Genomic DNA, 16,579 nt, shown 5'->3' with positions numbered 1-16,579 from the left:
CCCTGGTTGTTGACCCCTCTGCTAAGGGAAAGAGGCCCTTTCTATCCACTATATCTAGGCCCCTCATAATTTTATACACCTCAATGAGGTATCCCCTCAGTATTCTCTGTTCCAAGGAAAACAAAACCAGCCTATCCAATTTGTCCTCATAGCTAAGATTCTCCACTCCCGGCAATATCCTCGTAAATCTCCTCTGTACCCTCTCCAGTGCAATCACGTCCTTCCTGTAATGCGGTGACCAGAACTGCATGCAGTACTCCAGCTTTGGCCTAACCACTATTTTATACAGTTCAAGCATAACCCCCCTGCTCTTATATTCTATACCTCGGCTAATAAAGGCAAGCATTCCGTATGCCTTCTTAACTACCTTATCCCCCTGGCTTGTTATCTTCAGGAATCTGTGGACATGCACTCCAAGGAGGGAGAGAGAAAACAGGGAATTATAGACCGGTTAGCCTGACATCGGTAGTGGGGAAAATGTTGGAATCAATTATTAAAGATGGATTAGCAGCGCATTTGGAAAGCAGTGACAGGATCGGTCCAAGTCAGCATGGATTTATGAAAGGGAAAGCATGCTTGACAAACCTTCTAGAATTTTTTGAGGATGTAACCAATAGAATGGACAAGGGAGAACCAGTGGATGTGGTGTATTTGAACTTTCAAAAGGCTTTTGACAAGGTCCCACACAAGAGATTAGTGTGCAAAATTAAAGCTCATGGTATTGGGGGTAATGTATTGATGTGGATAGAGAACTGGTTGGCAGACAGGAAGCAATGAGTAGGAATAAACGGGTCCTTTTCAGAATGGCGGGCAGTGATTAGTGGGATACTGTAAGTTTCAGTGCTGGGACCCCAGCTATTTACAATATACATTAATGATTTAGACGAAGGAATTGAATGTAATATCTCCAAGTTTGTAGATGACACTAAGCTGGGTGGCAGTGTGAGCTGTGAGGAGGATGCTAAGAGGCTGCAGGGTGATTTGGACAGGTTCGGTGAGTGGGCAAATGCATGGCAGATGCAGTATAATGTGGATAAATGTGAGGTTATCCACTTTGGTGGTTAAAAAACAGGAAGGCAGAATATTATCTGAATGGTGACAGATTAGGAAAAGAGGAGGTGCAACGAGACCTGGTTGTCATGGTACATCAGTCATTGAAAGTTGGCATGCAGGTACAGCAGGTGGTGAAGAAGGCAAATGGCATGTTGGCCTTCATAGCGAGAGGATTTGAGTATAGGAGCAGGGAGGTCTTACTGCAGTTGTACAGCGCCTTGGTGAGGCCTCACCTGGAATATTGTGTACAGATTTTGTTATGTATGCATCCTTGCATTGTTATATGATGTCTGTAACACTGAATGTACCTTACACTGTGCAGCTAAGGTGTGTACAGTGTGAGGTACATTCAGTGTTGCAGACATCATATAACAATGCAAGCATGCATACATTACAACTTACAGGAGCAACTAAAACCAAAAGAAAGCATCCTCACAGCCAGGCACCGGTTCTACACTTACCGGCGACCCAAAGGCCAAGAAATTGCTAAGTATGTTGCATATTTAAGAAGACTAGCTGCAATGTTTGATTTTGGCAACCTTAATGAAGCACTAAGGGATATATTTGTCTTCGGAATCGGCCACAAGGGCCTCCTAAACAAATTGCTCTCTGCGGACACACAGTCACCCTGCAGAAAGCAATTCAAGTGAGCTAGGCCTACATGATTTCGGCCAGCGACTCCAGGCGAATACTGATCCAGGACTCTAAACCGGCGAACATAGTGCACAGCATGGCTACTTCTAAAGGCAGAAATGATGCCCCGAGTCCCGCAACCCTGAGGCCGCCACATGGGGCAAACTGGATGGCCCCGTGCTGGCGCTGTGGAGGAAACCACAGGGCCCACCGCTGCCGCTACAAAGACTATACATGCAAAGGCTGCAAAGAAAAAGAGCGCGTTCAGAGAATGTGTAGAAAAAGCTTTACTCACCGCGTCACTGAAGAGTTGGCTGATCACCGGGGCTCTGACACAGATGAAGATGAAGCTGCTCAACCCCTGGAAGCAGAGTATGGAATTTACAACTGCTCCACCGAAAGTTCTCCATGGACGATGGAAATAGACATCGACGGGGTCCCAGTTTCCATGGAGAAAGCAACACAGGGGCGAGCCACTCTCTGATGAGCCAAACGACCTTTGAAAAAATTTGGATGAATCCCGCCACTCGACCAAAACTGTCTCCAGTCCAGGCGAAGCTGCTCACCTACACCAAAGGTAAAATCCTGGTTGTTGGCAGTGTGGATGTCCAGGTCTCCCAGGGTGGCATATTGAACAAACTCCCCCTGTGGATCATTGCCGGCGACGGTCCCACGCTGCTGGGAAGGAATTGGATGAACCCGGTCCAGATCAGTCGAAGTGGCGACAGCCTCCAGGCTCCAGCAACCGACATCGAACATGGATCCATCGCTGCAACTAGAGATCCTACTGTCCAGCTCGACTGCGCAACGAAATCTCCAGGACCACACCGCGGTGAAATCTCCAGGACCGAAAACCCAAACTTCTCCTTCCGGGTCGGGGCAGGACTCCAAGAGGCGAAAATCATTGAGAAAGGTGGACTCCCGACGTCCATGGCTGAACCTGAGGAAGAAAAGACCACCACAGCCTACCTGGAAGAGAGCCAGAAGATGTCGGCTGCACCACGAGGAGAAGAACCTGCAATCAAAATGGCCACGACCAAACCACAAGGGGCAGCGTTGGAGGAGCGACACATGACATCGAACGGCCAATTGGATTGGAAGGCTCCCTTAAAGGAGACCAGTAACCCAAAAAATTTAAAGGGGCAGTTTCAACTTAAAGATGACAGGGACTTTATAGCTAAAAATACAGTAAAAGGGTGCAAGTATGATAATGTAACCATGAATTGTGATGCTTGTGTAACTAATGTGAAAAATGAAATGAATGCTTGTGTAAGTAAGGTTAAGAACAAGCTTGTTATGTGTGATGATTATGACAGAGAGTTTGAAATGCCTAATGTAACCATGTCTGATGAGACCATGATACAAAAAAGTGATGCAAATGCTGTTATTAACAATGTAAAGGCAGTCAATAATGTAGACTCGACTATGTATGATCAAAGCCATGGTGTCATGTATATTGGTAGGACACTGTTAAAGGACACTGGGACCATGCAAATGCTAGAGGAATCCACCTGTGGGAGACCCCCAGGTCCAGCTGGCTACCATACCATGTAGCCTGGACCTTTGGAACTAGGGTGATATCCCAGGAAGGACACACACCCACAGTGGGAGCAGACCCACTACAGGGACAGTGGTCAATGGGCAGCACAACCACCACCACTGGCAACCTGCCCCAGACCAGCCCTACACCTCTGGCCACCAGGGCCAACACCAGGAGCGAGAGGCCAGTACCCTCCAGCTTTCCTGGTAAACCCTGGGATGACCAGACTCTCATCCCAGTTGGAGGACAAGGAGCTCACACAGTCCGTGGCCCTGCCCACTACCACACAACTACCTACATCAGAGTATGCCTCCTGCCCACTGCTGCAATGGCTACCCCACTGAGGGATCCCACAACAGTGACACCCGCATGGTCAGTGTGTGAAGGGGGAGAAATGTATGAGGCCAGCCTCAAGTACAGGGATCACACCTGGCACCCACAAAACCCTCACCACAACCTCCCATAGCCCACTACTGATCACCTCCCCAGATCATTACAATAAGGACTTGAAAAATGCTTGGCGGGGGGAGTTTTGTTATGTATGCATGCTTGCATTGTTATATGATGTCTGTAACACTGAATGTACCTTACCTGTACACCAGAGGGTGCTGCTGCTGGAGACCTATGGGTTACCTGCATACTGCAGGTAACCCAGTATAAAAGAGAGCTCACAACTTGGTGCCCTTACTCGAGGAGCTGCAAATAAAGGACTATAGTCTACGCAGTTTAAGTAACATACCCTGCCTCATGGAGTCATTACCAAAGGTGCCTACATACACAATAGATTTGGTCTAACACCCATCAACCATTACCCTCTGCTTCCTGCCTCTCAGCCAGTTTTGAATCCAATTTGCCACTTTGACCTGGATCCCAAGGGCTTTTACTTTTGTGACTAGTCTACCATGTGGGACCTGATTGAAAGCTTTGCTAAAATCCATATACACTACATCATTCGCACTGTCCTCATCGACCCCCCCCTGGTTACCTCCTCGAAAAATTTAATCAAGTTAGTCATACACGACCTTCCCTTAAAAAATCTGTGCTGACTGTCTCTGATTAACTCTTGTCTTTCTAAATGTAGATTTATCCTGTCCTTCAGGATTTTTTCCAATAATTTTCCCACAACTGAGGTTAGGCTGACAGGCCTATAATTACTCAGCCTATCCCTGTCTCCCATCTTAAACAAAGGTACCATATTAGCAGTCCTCCGTACTCTGGCACCACAACTCAAGCCAAAGAGGATTGGAAATGATGGTCAAAGCCTCTGCTATTTCCTGTTTTGCTTCACTAAACAGCCTGTGATACATTTCATCCGGGCCTGGGGAATTATCAAAGCTGCTAAACCCATTAATACCTCCTCTCTCAGTATGTTTATTTCATCTAATATTTCACACTCCTCCTCCTTGATGGCAGTGTCTGCATCGTCCCTCTCTTTCGTGAAAACAGATGCAAAGTATTCATTAAGAACCATACCCACATCTTCCGCCTCCACACAGATTGCCCTCATGGTCTCTAATAGGCCCTATCCTTTCTTTAGTTATCCTCTTGCTCTTAATATATTTATTAAACATCTTTGGGTTTTCTTTGATTTTACTTGCCAAGAATTTTTCATGCTCTCTCTCTCTTTGCTTTCCTAATATCCCTTTTGATCTCACCCCTGGATTTTCTACACTCTGAGAGATTCTGCAGTATTTAGCCCTCAGTATCTGTCATAAGCTTTTTTTTTATGCTACCCTGTATGTCCTTAGACATCTAGGGGTCTCTAGATTTGTTAGCCTCACCCTTTTTCTTTAAGGCTATATATTTGGCCAGAACCCTGCGGACCTCCTCCTTGAATGACTCCCACTGCTCTGTCACTGATTTACAGGGAAACATAGAAAATAGGTGCAGGAGTAGGCCATTCGGCTCTTCGAGCCTGCACCCCATTCAATATGATCATGGCTGATCATGCACTTCAGTACCCCATTCCTGCTTTCTCTTCATACCCCTTGATCCTTTTAGCCATAATGGCCACAGCTAACTCCCTTTTGAATATATCTAACAAACTGATCTCAACAACTTTCTGTGGTAGTGAATTCCACATGCTCACAACTCTGAGTGAAGAAGTTTCTCCTCATCTCGGTCCTAAATGGCTTACCCCTTATCCTTAGACTGTGACCCCTGGTTCTGGACTTGTCCAACATCGGGAACATTCTTCCTGCATCTAACCTGTCCAATCCAGTCAGAATTTTATGTTTCCATGAGATCCCCTCTCATTCTTCTAAATTCCATTAAATATAAGCCTAGTCAATCCAATCTTTCTTCATATGTCAGTCTTGTCATCCCGGGAATCAGTCTGGTGAACCTTCACTGCACTCACTCAGTAGCAAGAATGTCCTTCCTGTCTGTCAATCAGTTCTCTATCCACGTCAATACATTACCTCCAATACCATGCGCTTTAATTTTGCACAATAATCTCTTGCGTGGACCCTTGTCAAAAGCCTTTTGAAAGACCAAATACACCACATCCATTGGTTCTCCCTTGTCCACTCTACTAGTTACATCCTCAAAAAATTCTAGAAGATTTGTCAAGCATGGTTCCCCTTTCATAAATCCATGCTGACTTGGACCGATCCCGTCACTGCTTTCCAAATGCGCTGTTATTACATCTTTAATAATTGATTCCAACATTTTCCTCACTACCGATGTCAGGCTACCCAGTATATAATTACCTGTTTTCTCTCTCCCTCCTTTTTTAAAAAGTGGGGTTACATTAGCTATCCTCCAATCTATAGGAACTGATCCAGAGTCTATAGAGTGTTGGAAAATGACCACCAATGCATCCACTATTTCTAGAGCCACTTCCTTAAGTACTCTGGGATGCAGACTATCAGGCCCTGGGGATTTATTGGTCTTCAATCCCATCAATTTCCTGACTAATAAGGATTTCTTTCAGTTCCTCCTTCTCGCTAGACCCTCGGTCCCCTAGTATTTCCAAAAGTGAAGACAGAACTAAAGTATTTGTTCAATTGGTCTGCCATTTCTTTGTTCCCCATTATAAATTCACCTGATTCTGACTGCAAGGGACCTACATTTGTCTTCACTAATCTTTTTCTCTTCACATATCTATAGAAGCTTTTGCAGTCAGTTTTTATGTTCCCTGCAAGCTTACTCTCATACTCTATTTTCCCCCTCCTAATTAAACCCTTTGTCCTCCTCTGCTGAATTCTAAATTTCTCCAAGTCCTCAGGTTTGCTGCTTTTTCTGGCCAATTTATATGCCTCTTCCTTGGATTTAACTATCCCGAATTTCCGTTGTTAGCCACGGTTGAGCCACCTTCCCCATTTTATTTTTACACCCGGCAGGTTTGTACAATTGTTGAAGTTCATCCATGTGATCTTTAAATGTTTGCCATTCCTATCCACCGTCAACCCTTTAAATATCATTCGCCAGTCTATCCTAGCCAGTTCACGTCTCATACCATCGAAGTTACCTTTCTTTAAGTTCAGGACCCTAGTCTCTGAATTAACTGTGTCACTCTCCATCTTAATGAAGAATTCTACCATATTATGGTCACTCTTCCCCAAGGGGCCTCGCACAACAAGATTGCTAATTAGTCCTTTCTCATTACACAACACCCAGTCTGCGATGCCAGCTCTCTAGTTGGTTCCTCGACATATTGGTCTAGCAAACCATCCCTTATATACTCCAGGAAATCCTCCTCCACCGTATTGCTACCAGTTTGGTTAGTCCAATCTATATGTATATTAAAGTCACCCATGATAACTGCTGTACCTTTATTACACGCATCCCTAATTTCCTGTTTTTGTTTGATGCCATCCCCAACCTCACTATGACTGTTTGGTGGTCTGTGCACAACTCCCACGAGTGTTTTCTGCTCTTTAGTGTTCCATAGCTCTACCCATACAGATTCCACATCATCCAAGCTAATGTCCTTCCTTACTATTGCGTTAATCTCGTCTTTAACCAGCAACGCTACCCCACTTCCTTTTCCTTTCTGTCTATCCTTCCTGAATATTGAATACCCGTGGATGTTGAGTTCCCAGCCTTGGTCACCCTGGAGCTATGTCTCCGTAATCCCAATTGCATCATATCCGTTAACAACAGTCTGCGCAGTTAATTCATCCACCTTATTATGAATGCTCCTTGCATTGAGACACAGAGCCTTCAGGCTTGTTTTTTGAACACTCTTTGTCCTTTTAGAATTATGTTGTAATTGGCCCTTTTTGATTTTTGAGTTTGATTTCTCTGCCCTCCACTTTTATTTATCTCCTTTCTACTTTTTGCTTCTTCCCCCATTTTACTTCCCTCTGTCTCCCTGCATAGATTCCCTACCTCCGTCATATTTGTTTAAACACTCCCCCTAGGACATTGGTTCTGGTCCTGCCCAGGTGGTAGACCATCCTGTTTGTACTGGTCCCACATCCCCCAGAACCGGTTCCAATGTCCCAGGAATTTGAATCCCTCCCTCTTGCACCATTCCTCAAGCCATGTATTCATCTTAACTCTCCTGCTATTTCTACTCTGACTAGCACGTGGCACTGGTAGCAATCCTGAGATTACTACCTTTGAGGTCCTACCTTTTAATTTAACTCCTAGCTCCCTAAATTCAGCCTGTAGGACCTCATCCCGTTTTTTACCTATATCGTTGGTACCTATATGCACCACAACATCTGGCTGTTCACCTCCCCCTCCAGAATGCCTTGCAGCCGCTCCAAGACATCCTTGACCCTTGCACCAGGGAGGCAACATACCATCCTCAAGTCTTGATTGCGGCCGCAGAAACACCTATCTATTCCCCTTACAATAGAATCCTCTACCACTATAGCTCTCCCACTCTTTTACCTGCCCTCCTGTGCAGCAGAGCCACCCATGGTGCCATGAACTTGGATGCTGCTGCCTTCCCTTGATGAGCCATCTCCCCCAACAGTATCCAAAACGGTATATCTGTTTTGGAGGGAGTGACTGCAGGGGACCCCTGCACTGCCTTCCTTCCCTTGCTCTTCCTGATGGTCACCCATTCCTTATCTGCCTGTGTAACCTTTACTTGGGGTGTGACCAACTCAATAAACGTGCTATTCACGACATCCTCAACATCACGGATGCTCCAGAGTGAATCCATGCGCAGCTCCAGTGCCACAATGCGGTCTGACAGTAGCTGCAGCTGGACACTGGAAGTGTCCCTGATTTCCCACGTAGCACAGAAAGAGCATGACATGGGCCTGGGCTCTCCTGCCATGACTTAATCCTTAAATTAGCTTAATTTGGCAACAATGCCAAAGGTTTCTTACTGATAAGAAAAGAAAAAGAAAAAGATCAAAGACTCACCAATCCACCAGCCAATTACTTATCCACTTGGCTGTGACGTCACACTTCTATTTCCTTTTACTTCTTTGTTTACTTTTGTCCCTGCACCGACCTCCTGCTCCCAACTGCCGCTCCCGACTGCCGCTGCTCCTGGCCTTTTATAGGCCTCGATCCTCGACCTCCTGCTCCTTACCTTCAAGTCGCTGTTTCCGGTCCACTATGCCTAAATCACCTCTCGGCTTAGTAAAGTTGGCTTTTCCCCAATTTAGAACTTTTATTCCTGGTCTAACCATGTCCTTTTCCAGAACTTCCTTAAATCTAACTCAATTATGGTCACTAGCACCTAAATGCTCTCCCACTGATACCCCTTCCACCTGCCCAGCTTCATTTCCGAAAACTAAATCCAGAATCGCCCCCTCCCTTGTTGGGCTTACTACATACTGGCTAAAAAAGTTCTCTTGAAGGTAGTTTAGGAGCTCCGCACCCTCTGTACCCTTCACACTAATGTTATCCCAGTTAATATTAGGATAGTTGAAATCCTCTACTATTATTGCCCTATTGTTTTTGCATTTCTCAGAAATTTGGCCACATATTTGCTCTTCTATCTCCCTCTCACTATTTGGGGTCCATAGTACATGCCCAGCAGTGTGATTGTCCCTTTTTTGTTTTTCAATTCAACCCATATGGCCTCGTTTGATGATCCCTCTGACATATCATCCCTCCTCACAGCTGTAATAGTTTATTTAATCAATACCGCAACCCCACCTCCCTTTTTACACCCCTCTCTATCCCGTCTGAAAATCTTGTTAAGCTGCCATACCTACCCCTCTTTTAGCCTTGTCTCTGTAATAACTACAATGTCATACTCTCAAGTGTCTACCTGTACTCTCAGCTCATCTGTCTTATTCGCTATACTCCTTGCATTGAAGTATATAACATTTAGTATAGCCCGACCTCCTTGTTGCCTACTGTCTAGCCCTTGATTCCTCTGTCTTTCAAATTCACTTTCTACATTTTTGCTTTCCAATTCCAGCTTTACTCCCCTCCCTACTGAATCTATTCTCAGGTTCCCATCCCCCTGCCAAGCTAGTTTAAACCCTCCCCAACAGCACTAGCAAACCCCCTCGCGAAGATATTGGTCCCAGATCTGTTGAGGTGCAACCCTTCCGGCTTGTACAAGTCCCACCTCCTCCAGAAGTGGTCCCAATGCCTCAGGAAACTAAAGCCCTCCTTCCTGCACCATCTCGCCAGCCACGTATTCATCTGCTCTATCCTCCTATTTCTGTACTCGCTAGCTTGTGGCACCAGGAGTAATCTGGGAATTACTACCTTTGAGGTCCTGCTTTTTAATCTCTCTCCTTGCTCCCTAAACTCTGCCTTCAGGACCTCATCCCTCTTTCTACCTATGTCATTGGTCCCAATATGGACCACGACCTCTAGATGTTCACCCTCTTCCCCCCAGAATGCCCTGCAGCCACTCGGTGACATCCTTGACCCTGACAGCAGGGAGGTAACATACCATCGTCTGTAGCTGCAGAAACACCTGTCTGCTCCCTTGACTATTGAATCTCCTACCACTAAAGCTCTTCCATTCTTCTTCCTCCTCCCTATTCAGCTGAGCTACTCATGGTGCCGTGGACTTGGCTCTGGCTGCGCTCCCCAGAGGCACCATTGTCCCCACCAGTACTCAGAAGAGAATACCAGTTGGAGAGCGAGATGGACTCAGGGGACTCCTGCACTATCTGCCTAGTCCTCCTCTTTGGTCTGCTGGTCACCAACTCCCTTTCTGCCTGCACACTCTTAAGCTGCAGGGTGACCACCTCTAGAAACATGCTATCCATTGGATTAATCTATTATAGAATCGTTACAGCACAGAAGGAGGCCATCCAGCCTGTTGAGCAAGAGCAATTCAGCTAGACTCACATTCCTCGTCCTAGTTATCCAATTCCCTTTTGAAAGCCAAGATTGAGTTTGCCTCCACCATCCTTTCGGACAGTACATTACAGATCCTAACCACTCGCTGCATAAAAAAGCTTTTCCTCATGTCACCTTTGGTCCTTTTGCCAATCACCTTGAATCAACTTGTTCTTGACCCTCCCACCAATGGGAACAGTTTTTCTCTATCTACTCTGTCTAGACCCCTCATGATTTTGAATACCTTTATCAAATCTCCTTTCAACCTTCTCTGTGCTAAGGAGAACAATTCCAGCTTCTCCAGTGTATCCGCGTATCTGAAATCCCTCTTCCCTGGAATCATTCTCGTAAATCTTTTCTGCACCCTCTCTAAGGCCTTCACACCCTTCCCAATGTGCGGTGCCCAGACTTGGACACAATACTCCAATTGAGGCCGAATCAGTGTTTTATAAAGGTTCATCATAACTTCCTTGCTTTTGTACTCATGCCTTTATTTATGAAGCCTAGTATCCCGTATACTTTTAAGAATAAGAATATAAGAAATAAGAGCAGGAGTAGGCTATTCGGCCCCTCGAGCCTGCTCCGCCATTCAATATCATGGCTGATCTTCTACCTCCACTCTACTTTCTTGCACTAAATTGAATTAATTCTGGATATAAACTCAGTCAATCAATTAATACCCAACAAAATGTCCTCAAGTCATATCTGATTGTTATAGGCACTCAACTATTCTCCAATGGCACGGTCTGGTCTCATTTGATAGAATATATGTTAATTTGCTTAAACCTTAGCAAGAATATATTATGGCAAAGAAGAATTGAACTCAGTGAGTTGACTGATAAATGTCATTTCTTTAAGAATAATGGTCTGATCTCTATCCATGAATGCATCAAAACTGTGCTAGAAATTGTTCATATTTAAGATGGGTAAAACTTACCACATTTCCATGATTAATTGATGCACATTTGAACTCTTTGCTCCCACAGTAGGTCATGACATTCAGTTATCATTTATCGTGTAGTCATAGAATAAAATAAATCTTCAGAAATTAACATTATTACTTTCAATATTCGAAGATGAAAATTCACAAAATTCTGCTTTACAAAGGAATTGACAATGAAAGGGACTGCCTTAATCAAAGTAACTAGATACCATTAACAAAAGTTACTACAGTTTAGATGTACTATCGGACAAAATCTTGTATTGTTTGAGAACATAAAATCATTTTATAAAATGCTCTTTTGATTGTTATGGACTGGTTACTTATCTTGGGCATTGTTGAGTTGTGAGATCCACCAATGATCAAACATTAGCCAGATCACAGTTGTGCTGTAACCATAACAGCCCTATTAAAATCTTCCACAACATATAGCTCCTTTAACTCCTTTAACTGTGCTTGTTGACTTACATTGGCTCCAGTTCAGTAATGCCTCAAATTTAAAATTCTCATCCTCGTATTCAAATCACTCCATGGCCTCGACCCTCCCGATCTCTGTAACCTCCTCCAGTTCTACAACCCTCTGAAAACTCTGCATTCCACAAATTCTGACCTCTTGTGCATCCCCAATTTCCTTTGGGGAATGCATGATGGATCTTATGTCTTTTGCATGTTGCCTCATGTGTCTTTCACCTGTTCTTCAGTAGGCAGATTGAGAAACATTTTAATGAGTCAAGAGATGATGCAAATTGTTGAGCTGCTTCATTTTACTATGGACATAGACTCTTTTTTTATTTGATCATGGGATGTGAGTTCACTGGAAAGGCCTGCATTTATTGCCCATCCCTAACTACCCTTGAGAAGGTGGTGGTGAGCCGCCTTCTTAAACCGCTGCAGTCCTTGTGGTGAAGGTACTCCCACAATGCTGTTAGGGAGGAGATTCCAGGATTTTGACTCAGCGATGATGAAGGAACTGTGGTGTATGAAATGATACAATGAACTCCATACTGTGAGCCAGTGACTAGGTGTAACCTGGTCAGTCTTTAATGGCTTCCAGAAGTGAAGATACAAAGGTGAAGTTCAGGTTATATACCTGGTCCAGCACAAGTGTACCTATGACCCTAGGACCTCCGATGGTAGTGCCCCCTGTTGGACCTTATGTACATATATTATATCATTTCCCCACCCCGCCCTCCCCCCCCCCCCACCCCAGTTCTTGGCAAAAGTCCTTATTACAAGTTGGTCCGGAGCCCTTCGCTCCCTGGTTGACCGTCTCAGTACAATCCCAGTGCTTTCCGAATCTCTCACGACTTGGGGCTGGGCGTTGACCACAGTGGGTTCTTCTGATGGCTGGACATGAGTTGGTTGGTCGTCTAAGCTCGTGGTGTCTTCTTCTAACTGTTCCGGTTCGTCAGTGTGTCTTAGCTTGATTTGATCAATGTGTTTCCTGCACCTCTGCCCATTCTTGAGCTTAACTATATACACCCGGTTACCCTCCTTACCCGCCAATTGGGGCCCTTGACCATGGTTAAGTACATACACTGGGTCATTTACAGATATGTCACGGTCATGATACCACTGCTGGCGTTGACATCCAGTTTCGACATGATCGTTAAGATCAGGATAGACTAGAGAGAGCCTGGTTTTGAGGCCTGTCTTCATCAATAGTTCCGCAGGTGGGACCCCAATGAGCGTGTGTGGCTTTGTCCTGTAACTGAGCAGTATGTGTGACAGGCTTGTCTGCAAGGAACCGTGAGTTACGCATTTCAGGCTCTGCTTGATGATTTGAACTGCCTGCTCCGCTTGACCATTGGAAGTGGGTTTGAACGGGGCTGACCTCACGTGTTTTATGCCATTGCGTTTCATGAAGTCTTGAAACTCTAGGCTCGTGAAACACGGTCCATTGTCACTGACAATGAAGTCTGGCTCTCAGGTTCTCAATGGTGGCAGTGGAAGTGCTGGATGACATGATCACACATTCTATCCATTTGGAGTATGCATCCACCACCACAAAAAACATCTTACCGAGGAAGGGGCCCGCAAAGTCGACGTGGATTCTAGACCACGGTTTGGATGGCCATGACCACAGACTGAGCGGAGCTTCCTTTGGGGCATTACTTAACTGCATGCAAGTGCTGCACTGATGCATGCATGATTCTAAGTCTGAGTCAATGCCAGGCCACCAAACATGGGACCTGGCGATGGCCTTCATCATTACAATACCGGGATGCGTACTATGTAACTCCCATACAAATCTCGCCCTGCCTTTCTTGAGCATTACAACATGATTACCCCACAGTAAACAGTCGAACTGGATGGAAAGCTCATCTTTGCGATGGCTATATGGTTTGGTTTCATCACCCATTTCCTTGGGGATGGTCGACCAGTCCCCGTAAAGAGCACAACTTTTCAACCGATAGGGTCGGATTCTGGTTGGTCCAGGTCTTAACTTGTTGAGCAGTGACAGGCGACCCTTCACTCTCAAAGGCATCCATGACCATGAGTTGCTCTGCGGGCATTGGCGTTTCCATCTCCAGTGTGGGCAACGGTAACTGGCTCAATGCATCAGCGCAGTTGTCGGTGCCTGGTCTATGGCAAATTACATAATCATAGGCAGATAATGTCAGCGCCCACCTCTGGATGCGGGACGACGTATTGCTATTGATACCTTTATGTTCCGAGAACAACGATATAAGCAGCTTGTGATTGGTTTCCAGCTTGAAGCAAAGCCCAAACAGGTACTGGTGTATTTTTTTTATCCCATAAACACATGCTAAAGCCTCTTTTTCTACCATGCCATAGGCTCTTTCCGCCTTGGACAGGCTTCGAGACGTATGCAACTAGTTGTAGCTTGCCTGACTCATTGGCTTGCTCGAGTACGTAGCCGACCCCTTAGGACGACGCATCACAGGTCAAAACTAGACGCTTGCATGGGTCATACAGTATCAGTAGCTTGTGGGAACACAACAGATTTCTAGCCTTCTCAAAGGCTCTGTCTTGAAGTTCACCCCACACCCAGTCATCTCCTTTCCTGAGCAGCTTGTGCAAAGGCTCTAATACTGTGCTCAATTTGGTTAAGAAGTTACCGAAGTAGTTGAGAAGGCCCAGGAATGAACGCAGTTCCGTCATATTCTGGACTTGGGCGTAGCTTTGATGGCCTCCGCTTTCGCCTCTGTAGGCCTGATTCCGTCTGCAGCAATCTTTTGTCCAAGGAATTCGACCTCTGGTGCCATGAAAAAGCACTTTGAACGTTTCAGCCTGAGTCCCACTTTGTCCAGACGACGTAGAACCTCTTCCAGATTGTGCAGGTGCTCGGCGGTGTCACGACCTGTGACTAGGATGTCATCTTGGAATACCACGGTCCTGGAGACGGATTTCAATAGGCTCTCCATGTTTCTCTGAAATACGACTGCCACCGAACGATTGCCAAAAGGGCACCTGTTGTAAATAAACAGTCCTTTGTGTGTGTTGATGCACGTAAGTTTCTTTGATGATTCAACCAGTTCCTGTGTCATGTAGGCCGACGTTAGATCCAATTTGGTGAACGATTTTCCCCCGGCTAGCGTTGCAAACAGGTCATTAGCTTTCGTAAGCGGGTACTGATCTTGTTTCGAAACTAGGTGGATCGTGACCTTGTAGTCTCCACAAATCCTGACCGTGCCGTCGCTCTTTAACACCGGAACAATTAAATTCATTAAATTTGACAGGTGAGATGACACCCTCGCATTGTAGCCTGTCCAATTCGAGCTCGACCTTTTCTCTCATCATGGGCGGGACTGCCCTGGTTTTGTATGGATGGACCTTGCGTCTGGGCCTAGGCGAATATGCCCCTTGGCTCTCTTGCAGCTGCCAATTCCTGGTTCAAAAGGTGAGGGAAATTTGCTCAGCACTAGAGCACACAAATCATCATCCGCTAATGACAAAGCTTTGATATCGTACCATTTCCATTTTATTTTCTCGAGCCAACTCCTGCCGAATAACGATCGGCTGTTGCCCGGGATAATCCATAAAAGTAGATCATGAACCGCTCACTTGTACGACACTCTTACGAGTGATCGGTAATGCAGCAGTATGAGCTCTTTGGTGTAGGTACGCAACTTCGCATTTATCGGACTCAGCTTGGGTCTCTCTGGTCTTGGTCTCCCACAACTTTTCGAAAGTCCTCTGGCTCATTATCATTACCGTGTCTAATTCCATGGATACCAGCACGCCGTTTAATTTTACCTCCATCATTATCGGTTGGCTCTTTGTTAGGAACGCACATACGCTATACACTTCCTCCTTGGAGCTCTCTCATGTCTCGGGCTGCATCGTCAGATCCACGCTGACTTGATCATTATCCACGTGGTGTGTCGCAGCTCACTTGCTCCGCTGAGGACACGCCCGCTAAAGTGCCCCGTCTTCGCACACCCTCTGCATACATGCTGCCTGAAGCGGCACTGATGGGGTCGGTGATTGCCCCCGCAACACCAACATGTTGAGCTCGGATTTGCGCCTGATGGCGAACTTTGAGCGGCTCCCATTCTCGCATACGCAGTCGAGTAGGCCGTCGATGGTAAACTTTGAGCGGCTCCCAATCTTGCAGACGCAGTCGAGTAGGCCCTGCCATGTGTAGCTCTGCCAGCCGTCAATACAATTTTGTACACAGTACTTGCCATGGAGTTCCTGTTTTGTCGCAATATCTGCTTCATGCTTTTCTGCGTGGACATGCAAGCCTGGCGATGGTGATGACCTTGCTGAGGTCCAGCGTCCCCGCAGCCAGAAGCTTACTTAAGATCGCCTCAAGGTTGGCCCATGATCATGAAAAAGTCACGCAGCATGTCTTCCAACGCAGGCCCAAATTTGCAAAGCCCTGCAAGACGTCTCAGGTCGGCAACAAATACCGCTACATCCTGGCCTTCTGGACGAACATGCGTATCGAAGCGATATCTGGATATGAGGATTCCTTCCGTGGGTTTAAGGTGTTCCCGAACTAGAGCACACAGTTCTTTGTAATCCTTTTCTATAGGAAGAGTGGGTGAGAGCAGATTCTTGATGAGTGCATAGGTCGTGGGTCCACAGATGGTGAGAAGAACTGCCCTGCGTTTCTCTGCGTCCTCGTCTTTGTTTAGGTCGGTTGCCATGAAATACTGATCAAGACAATCCGTGAACTCTCCCCAATCTTCTCCCTCATTGAATCTCTCGAAAATTCCAAC

At 45.9% G+C, this 16,579-nt stretch overlaps 1 protein-coding gene across 1 annotated transcript in view; it reads left to right on the top strand.

Annotated features, from left to right (window-relative positions):
- The window catches only part of cubn (cubilin (intrinsic factor-cobalamin receptor)), a 457,745-nt gene that overhangs the window by 340,647 nt on the left and 100,519 nt on the right, over window positions 1-16,579 (top strand). The gene's annotated exons all lie outside the window — the stretch shown is intronic.

This window comes from Pristiophorus japonicus, chromosome 5 (genome assembly GCF_044704955.1).
Source record: "Pristiophorus japonicus isolate sPriJap1 chromosome 5, sPriJap1.hap1, whole genome shotgun sequence".
Classification (NCBI taxonomy): Eukaryota; Metazoa; Chordata; class Chondrichthyes; family Pristiophoridae; genus Pristiophorus; species Pristiophorus japonicus.
The sequence above is the reverse complement of the archived record's forward strand: the minus strand, read 5'-3'. Positions and strand labels throughout refer to the sequence as shown.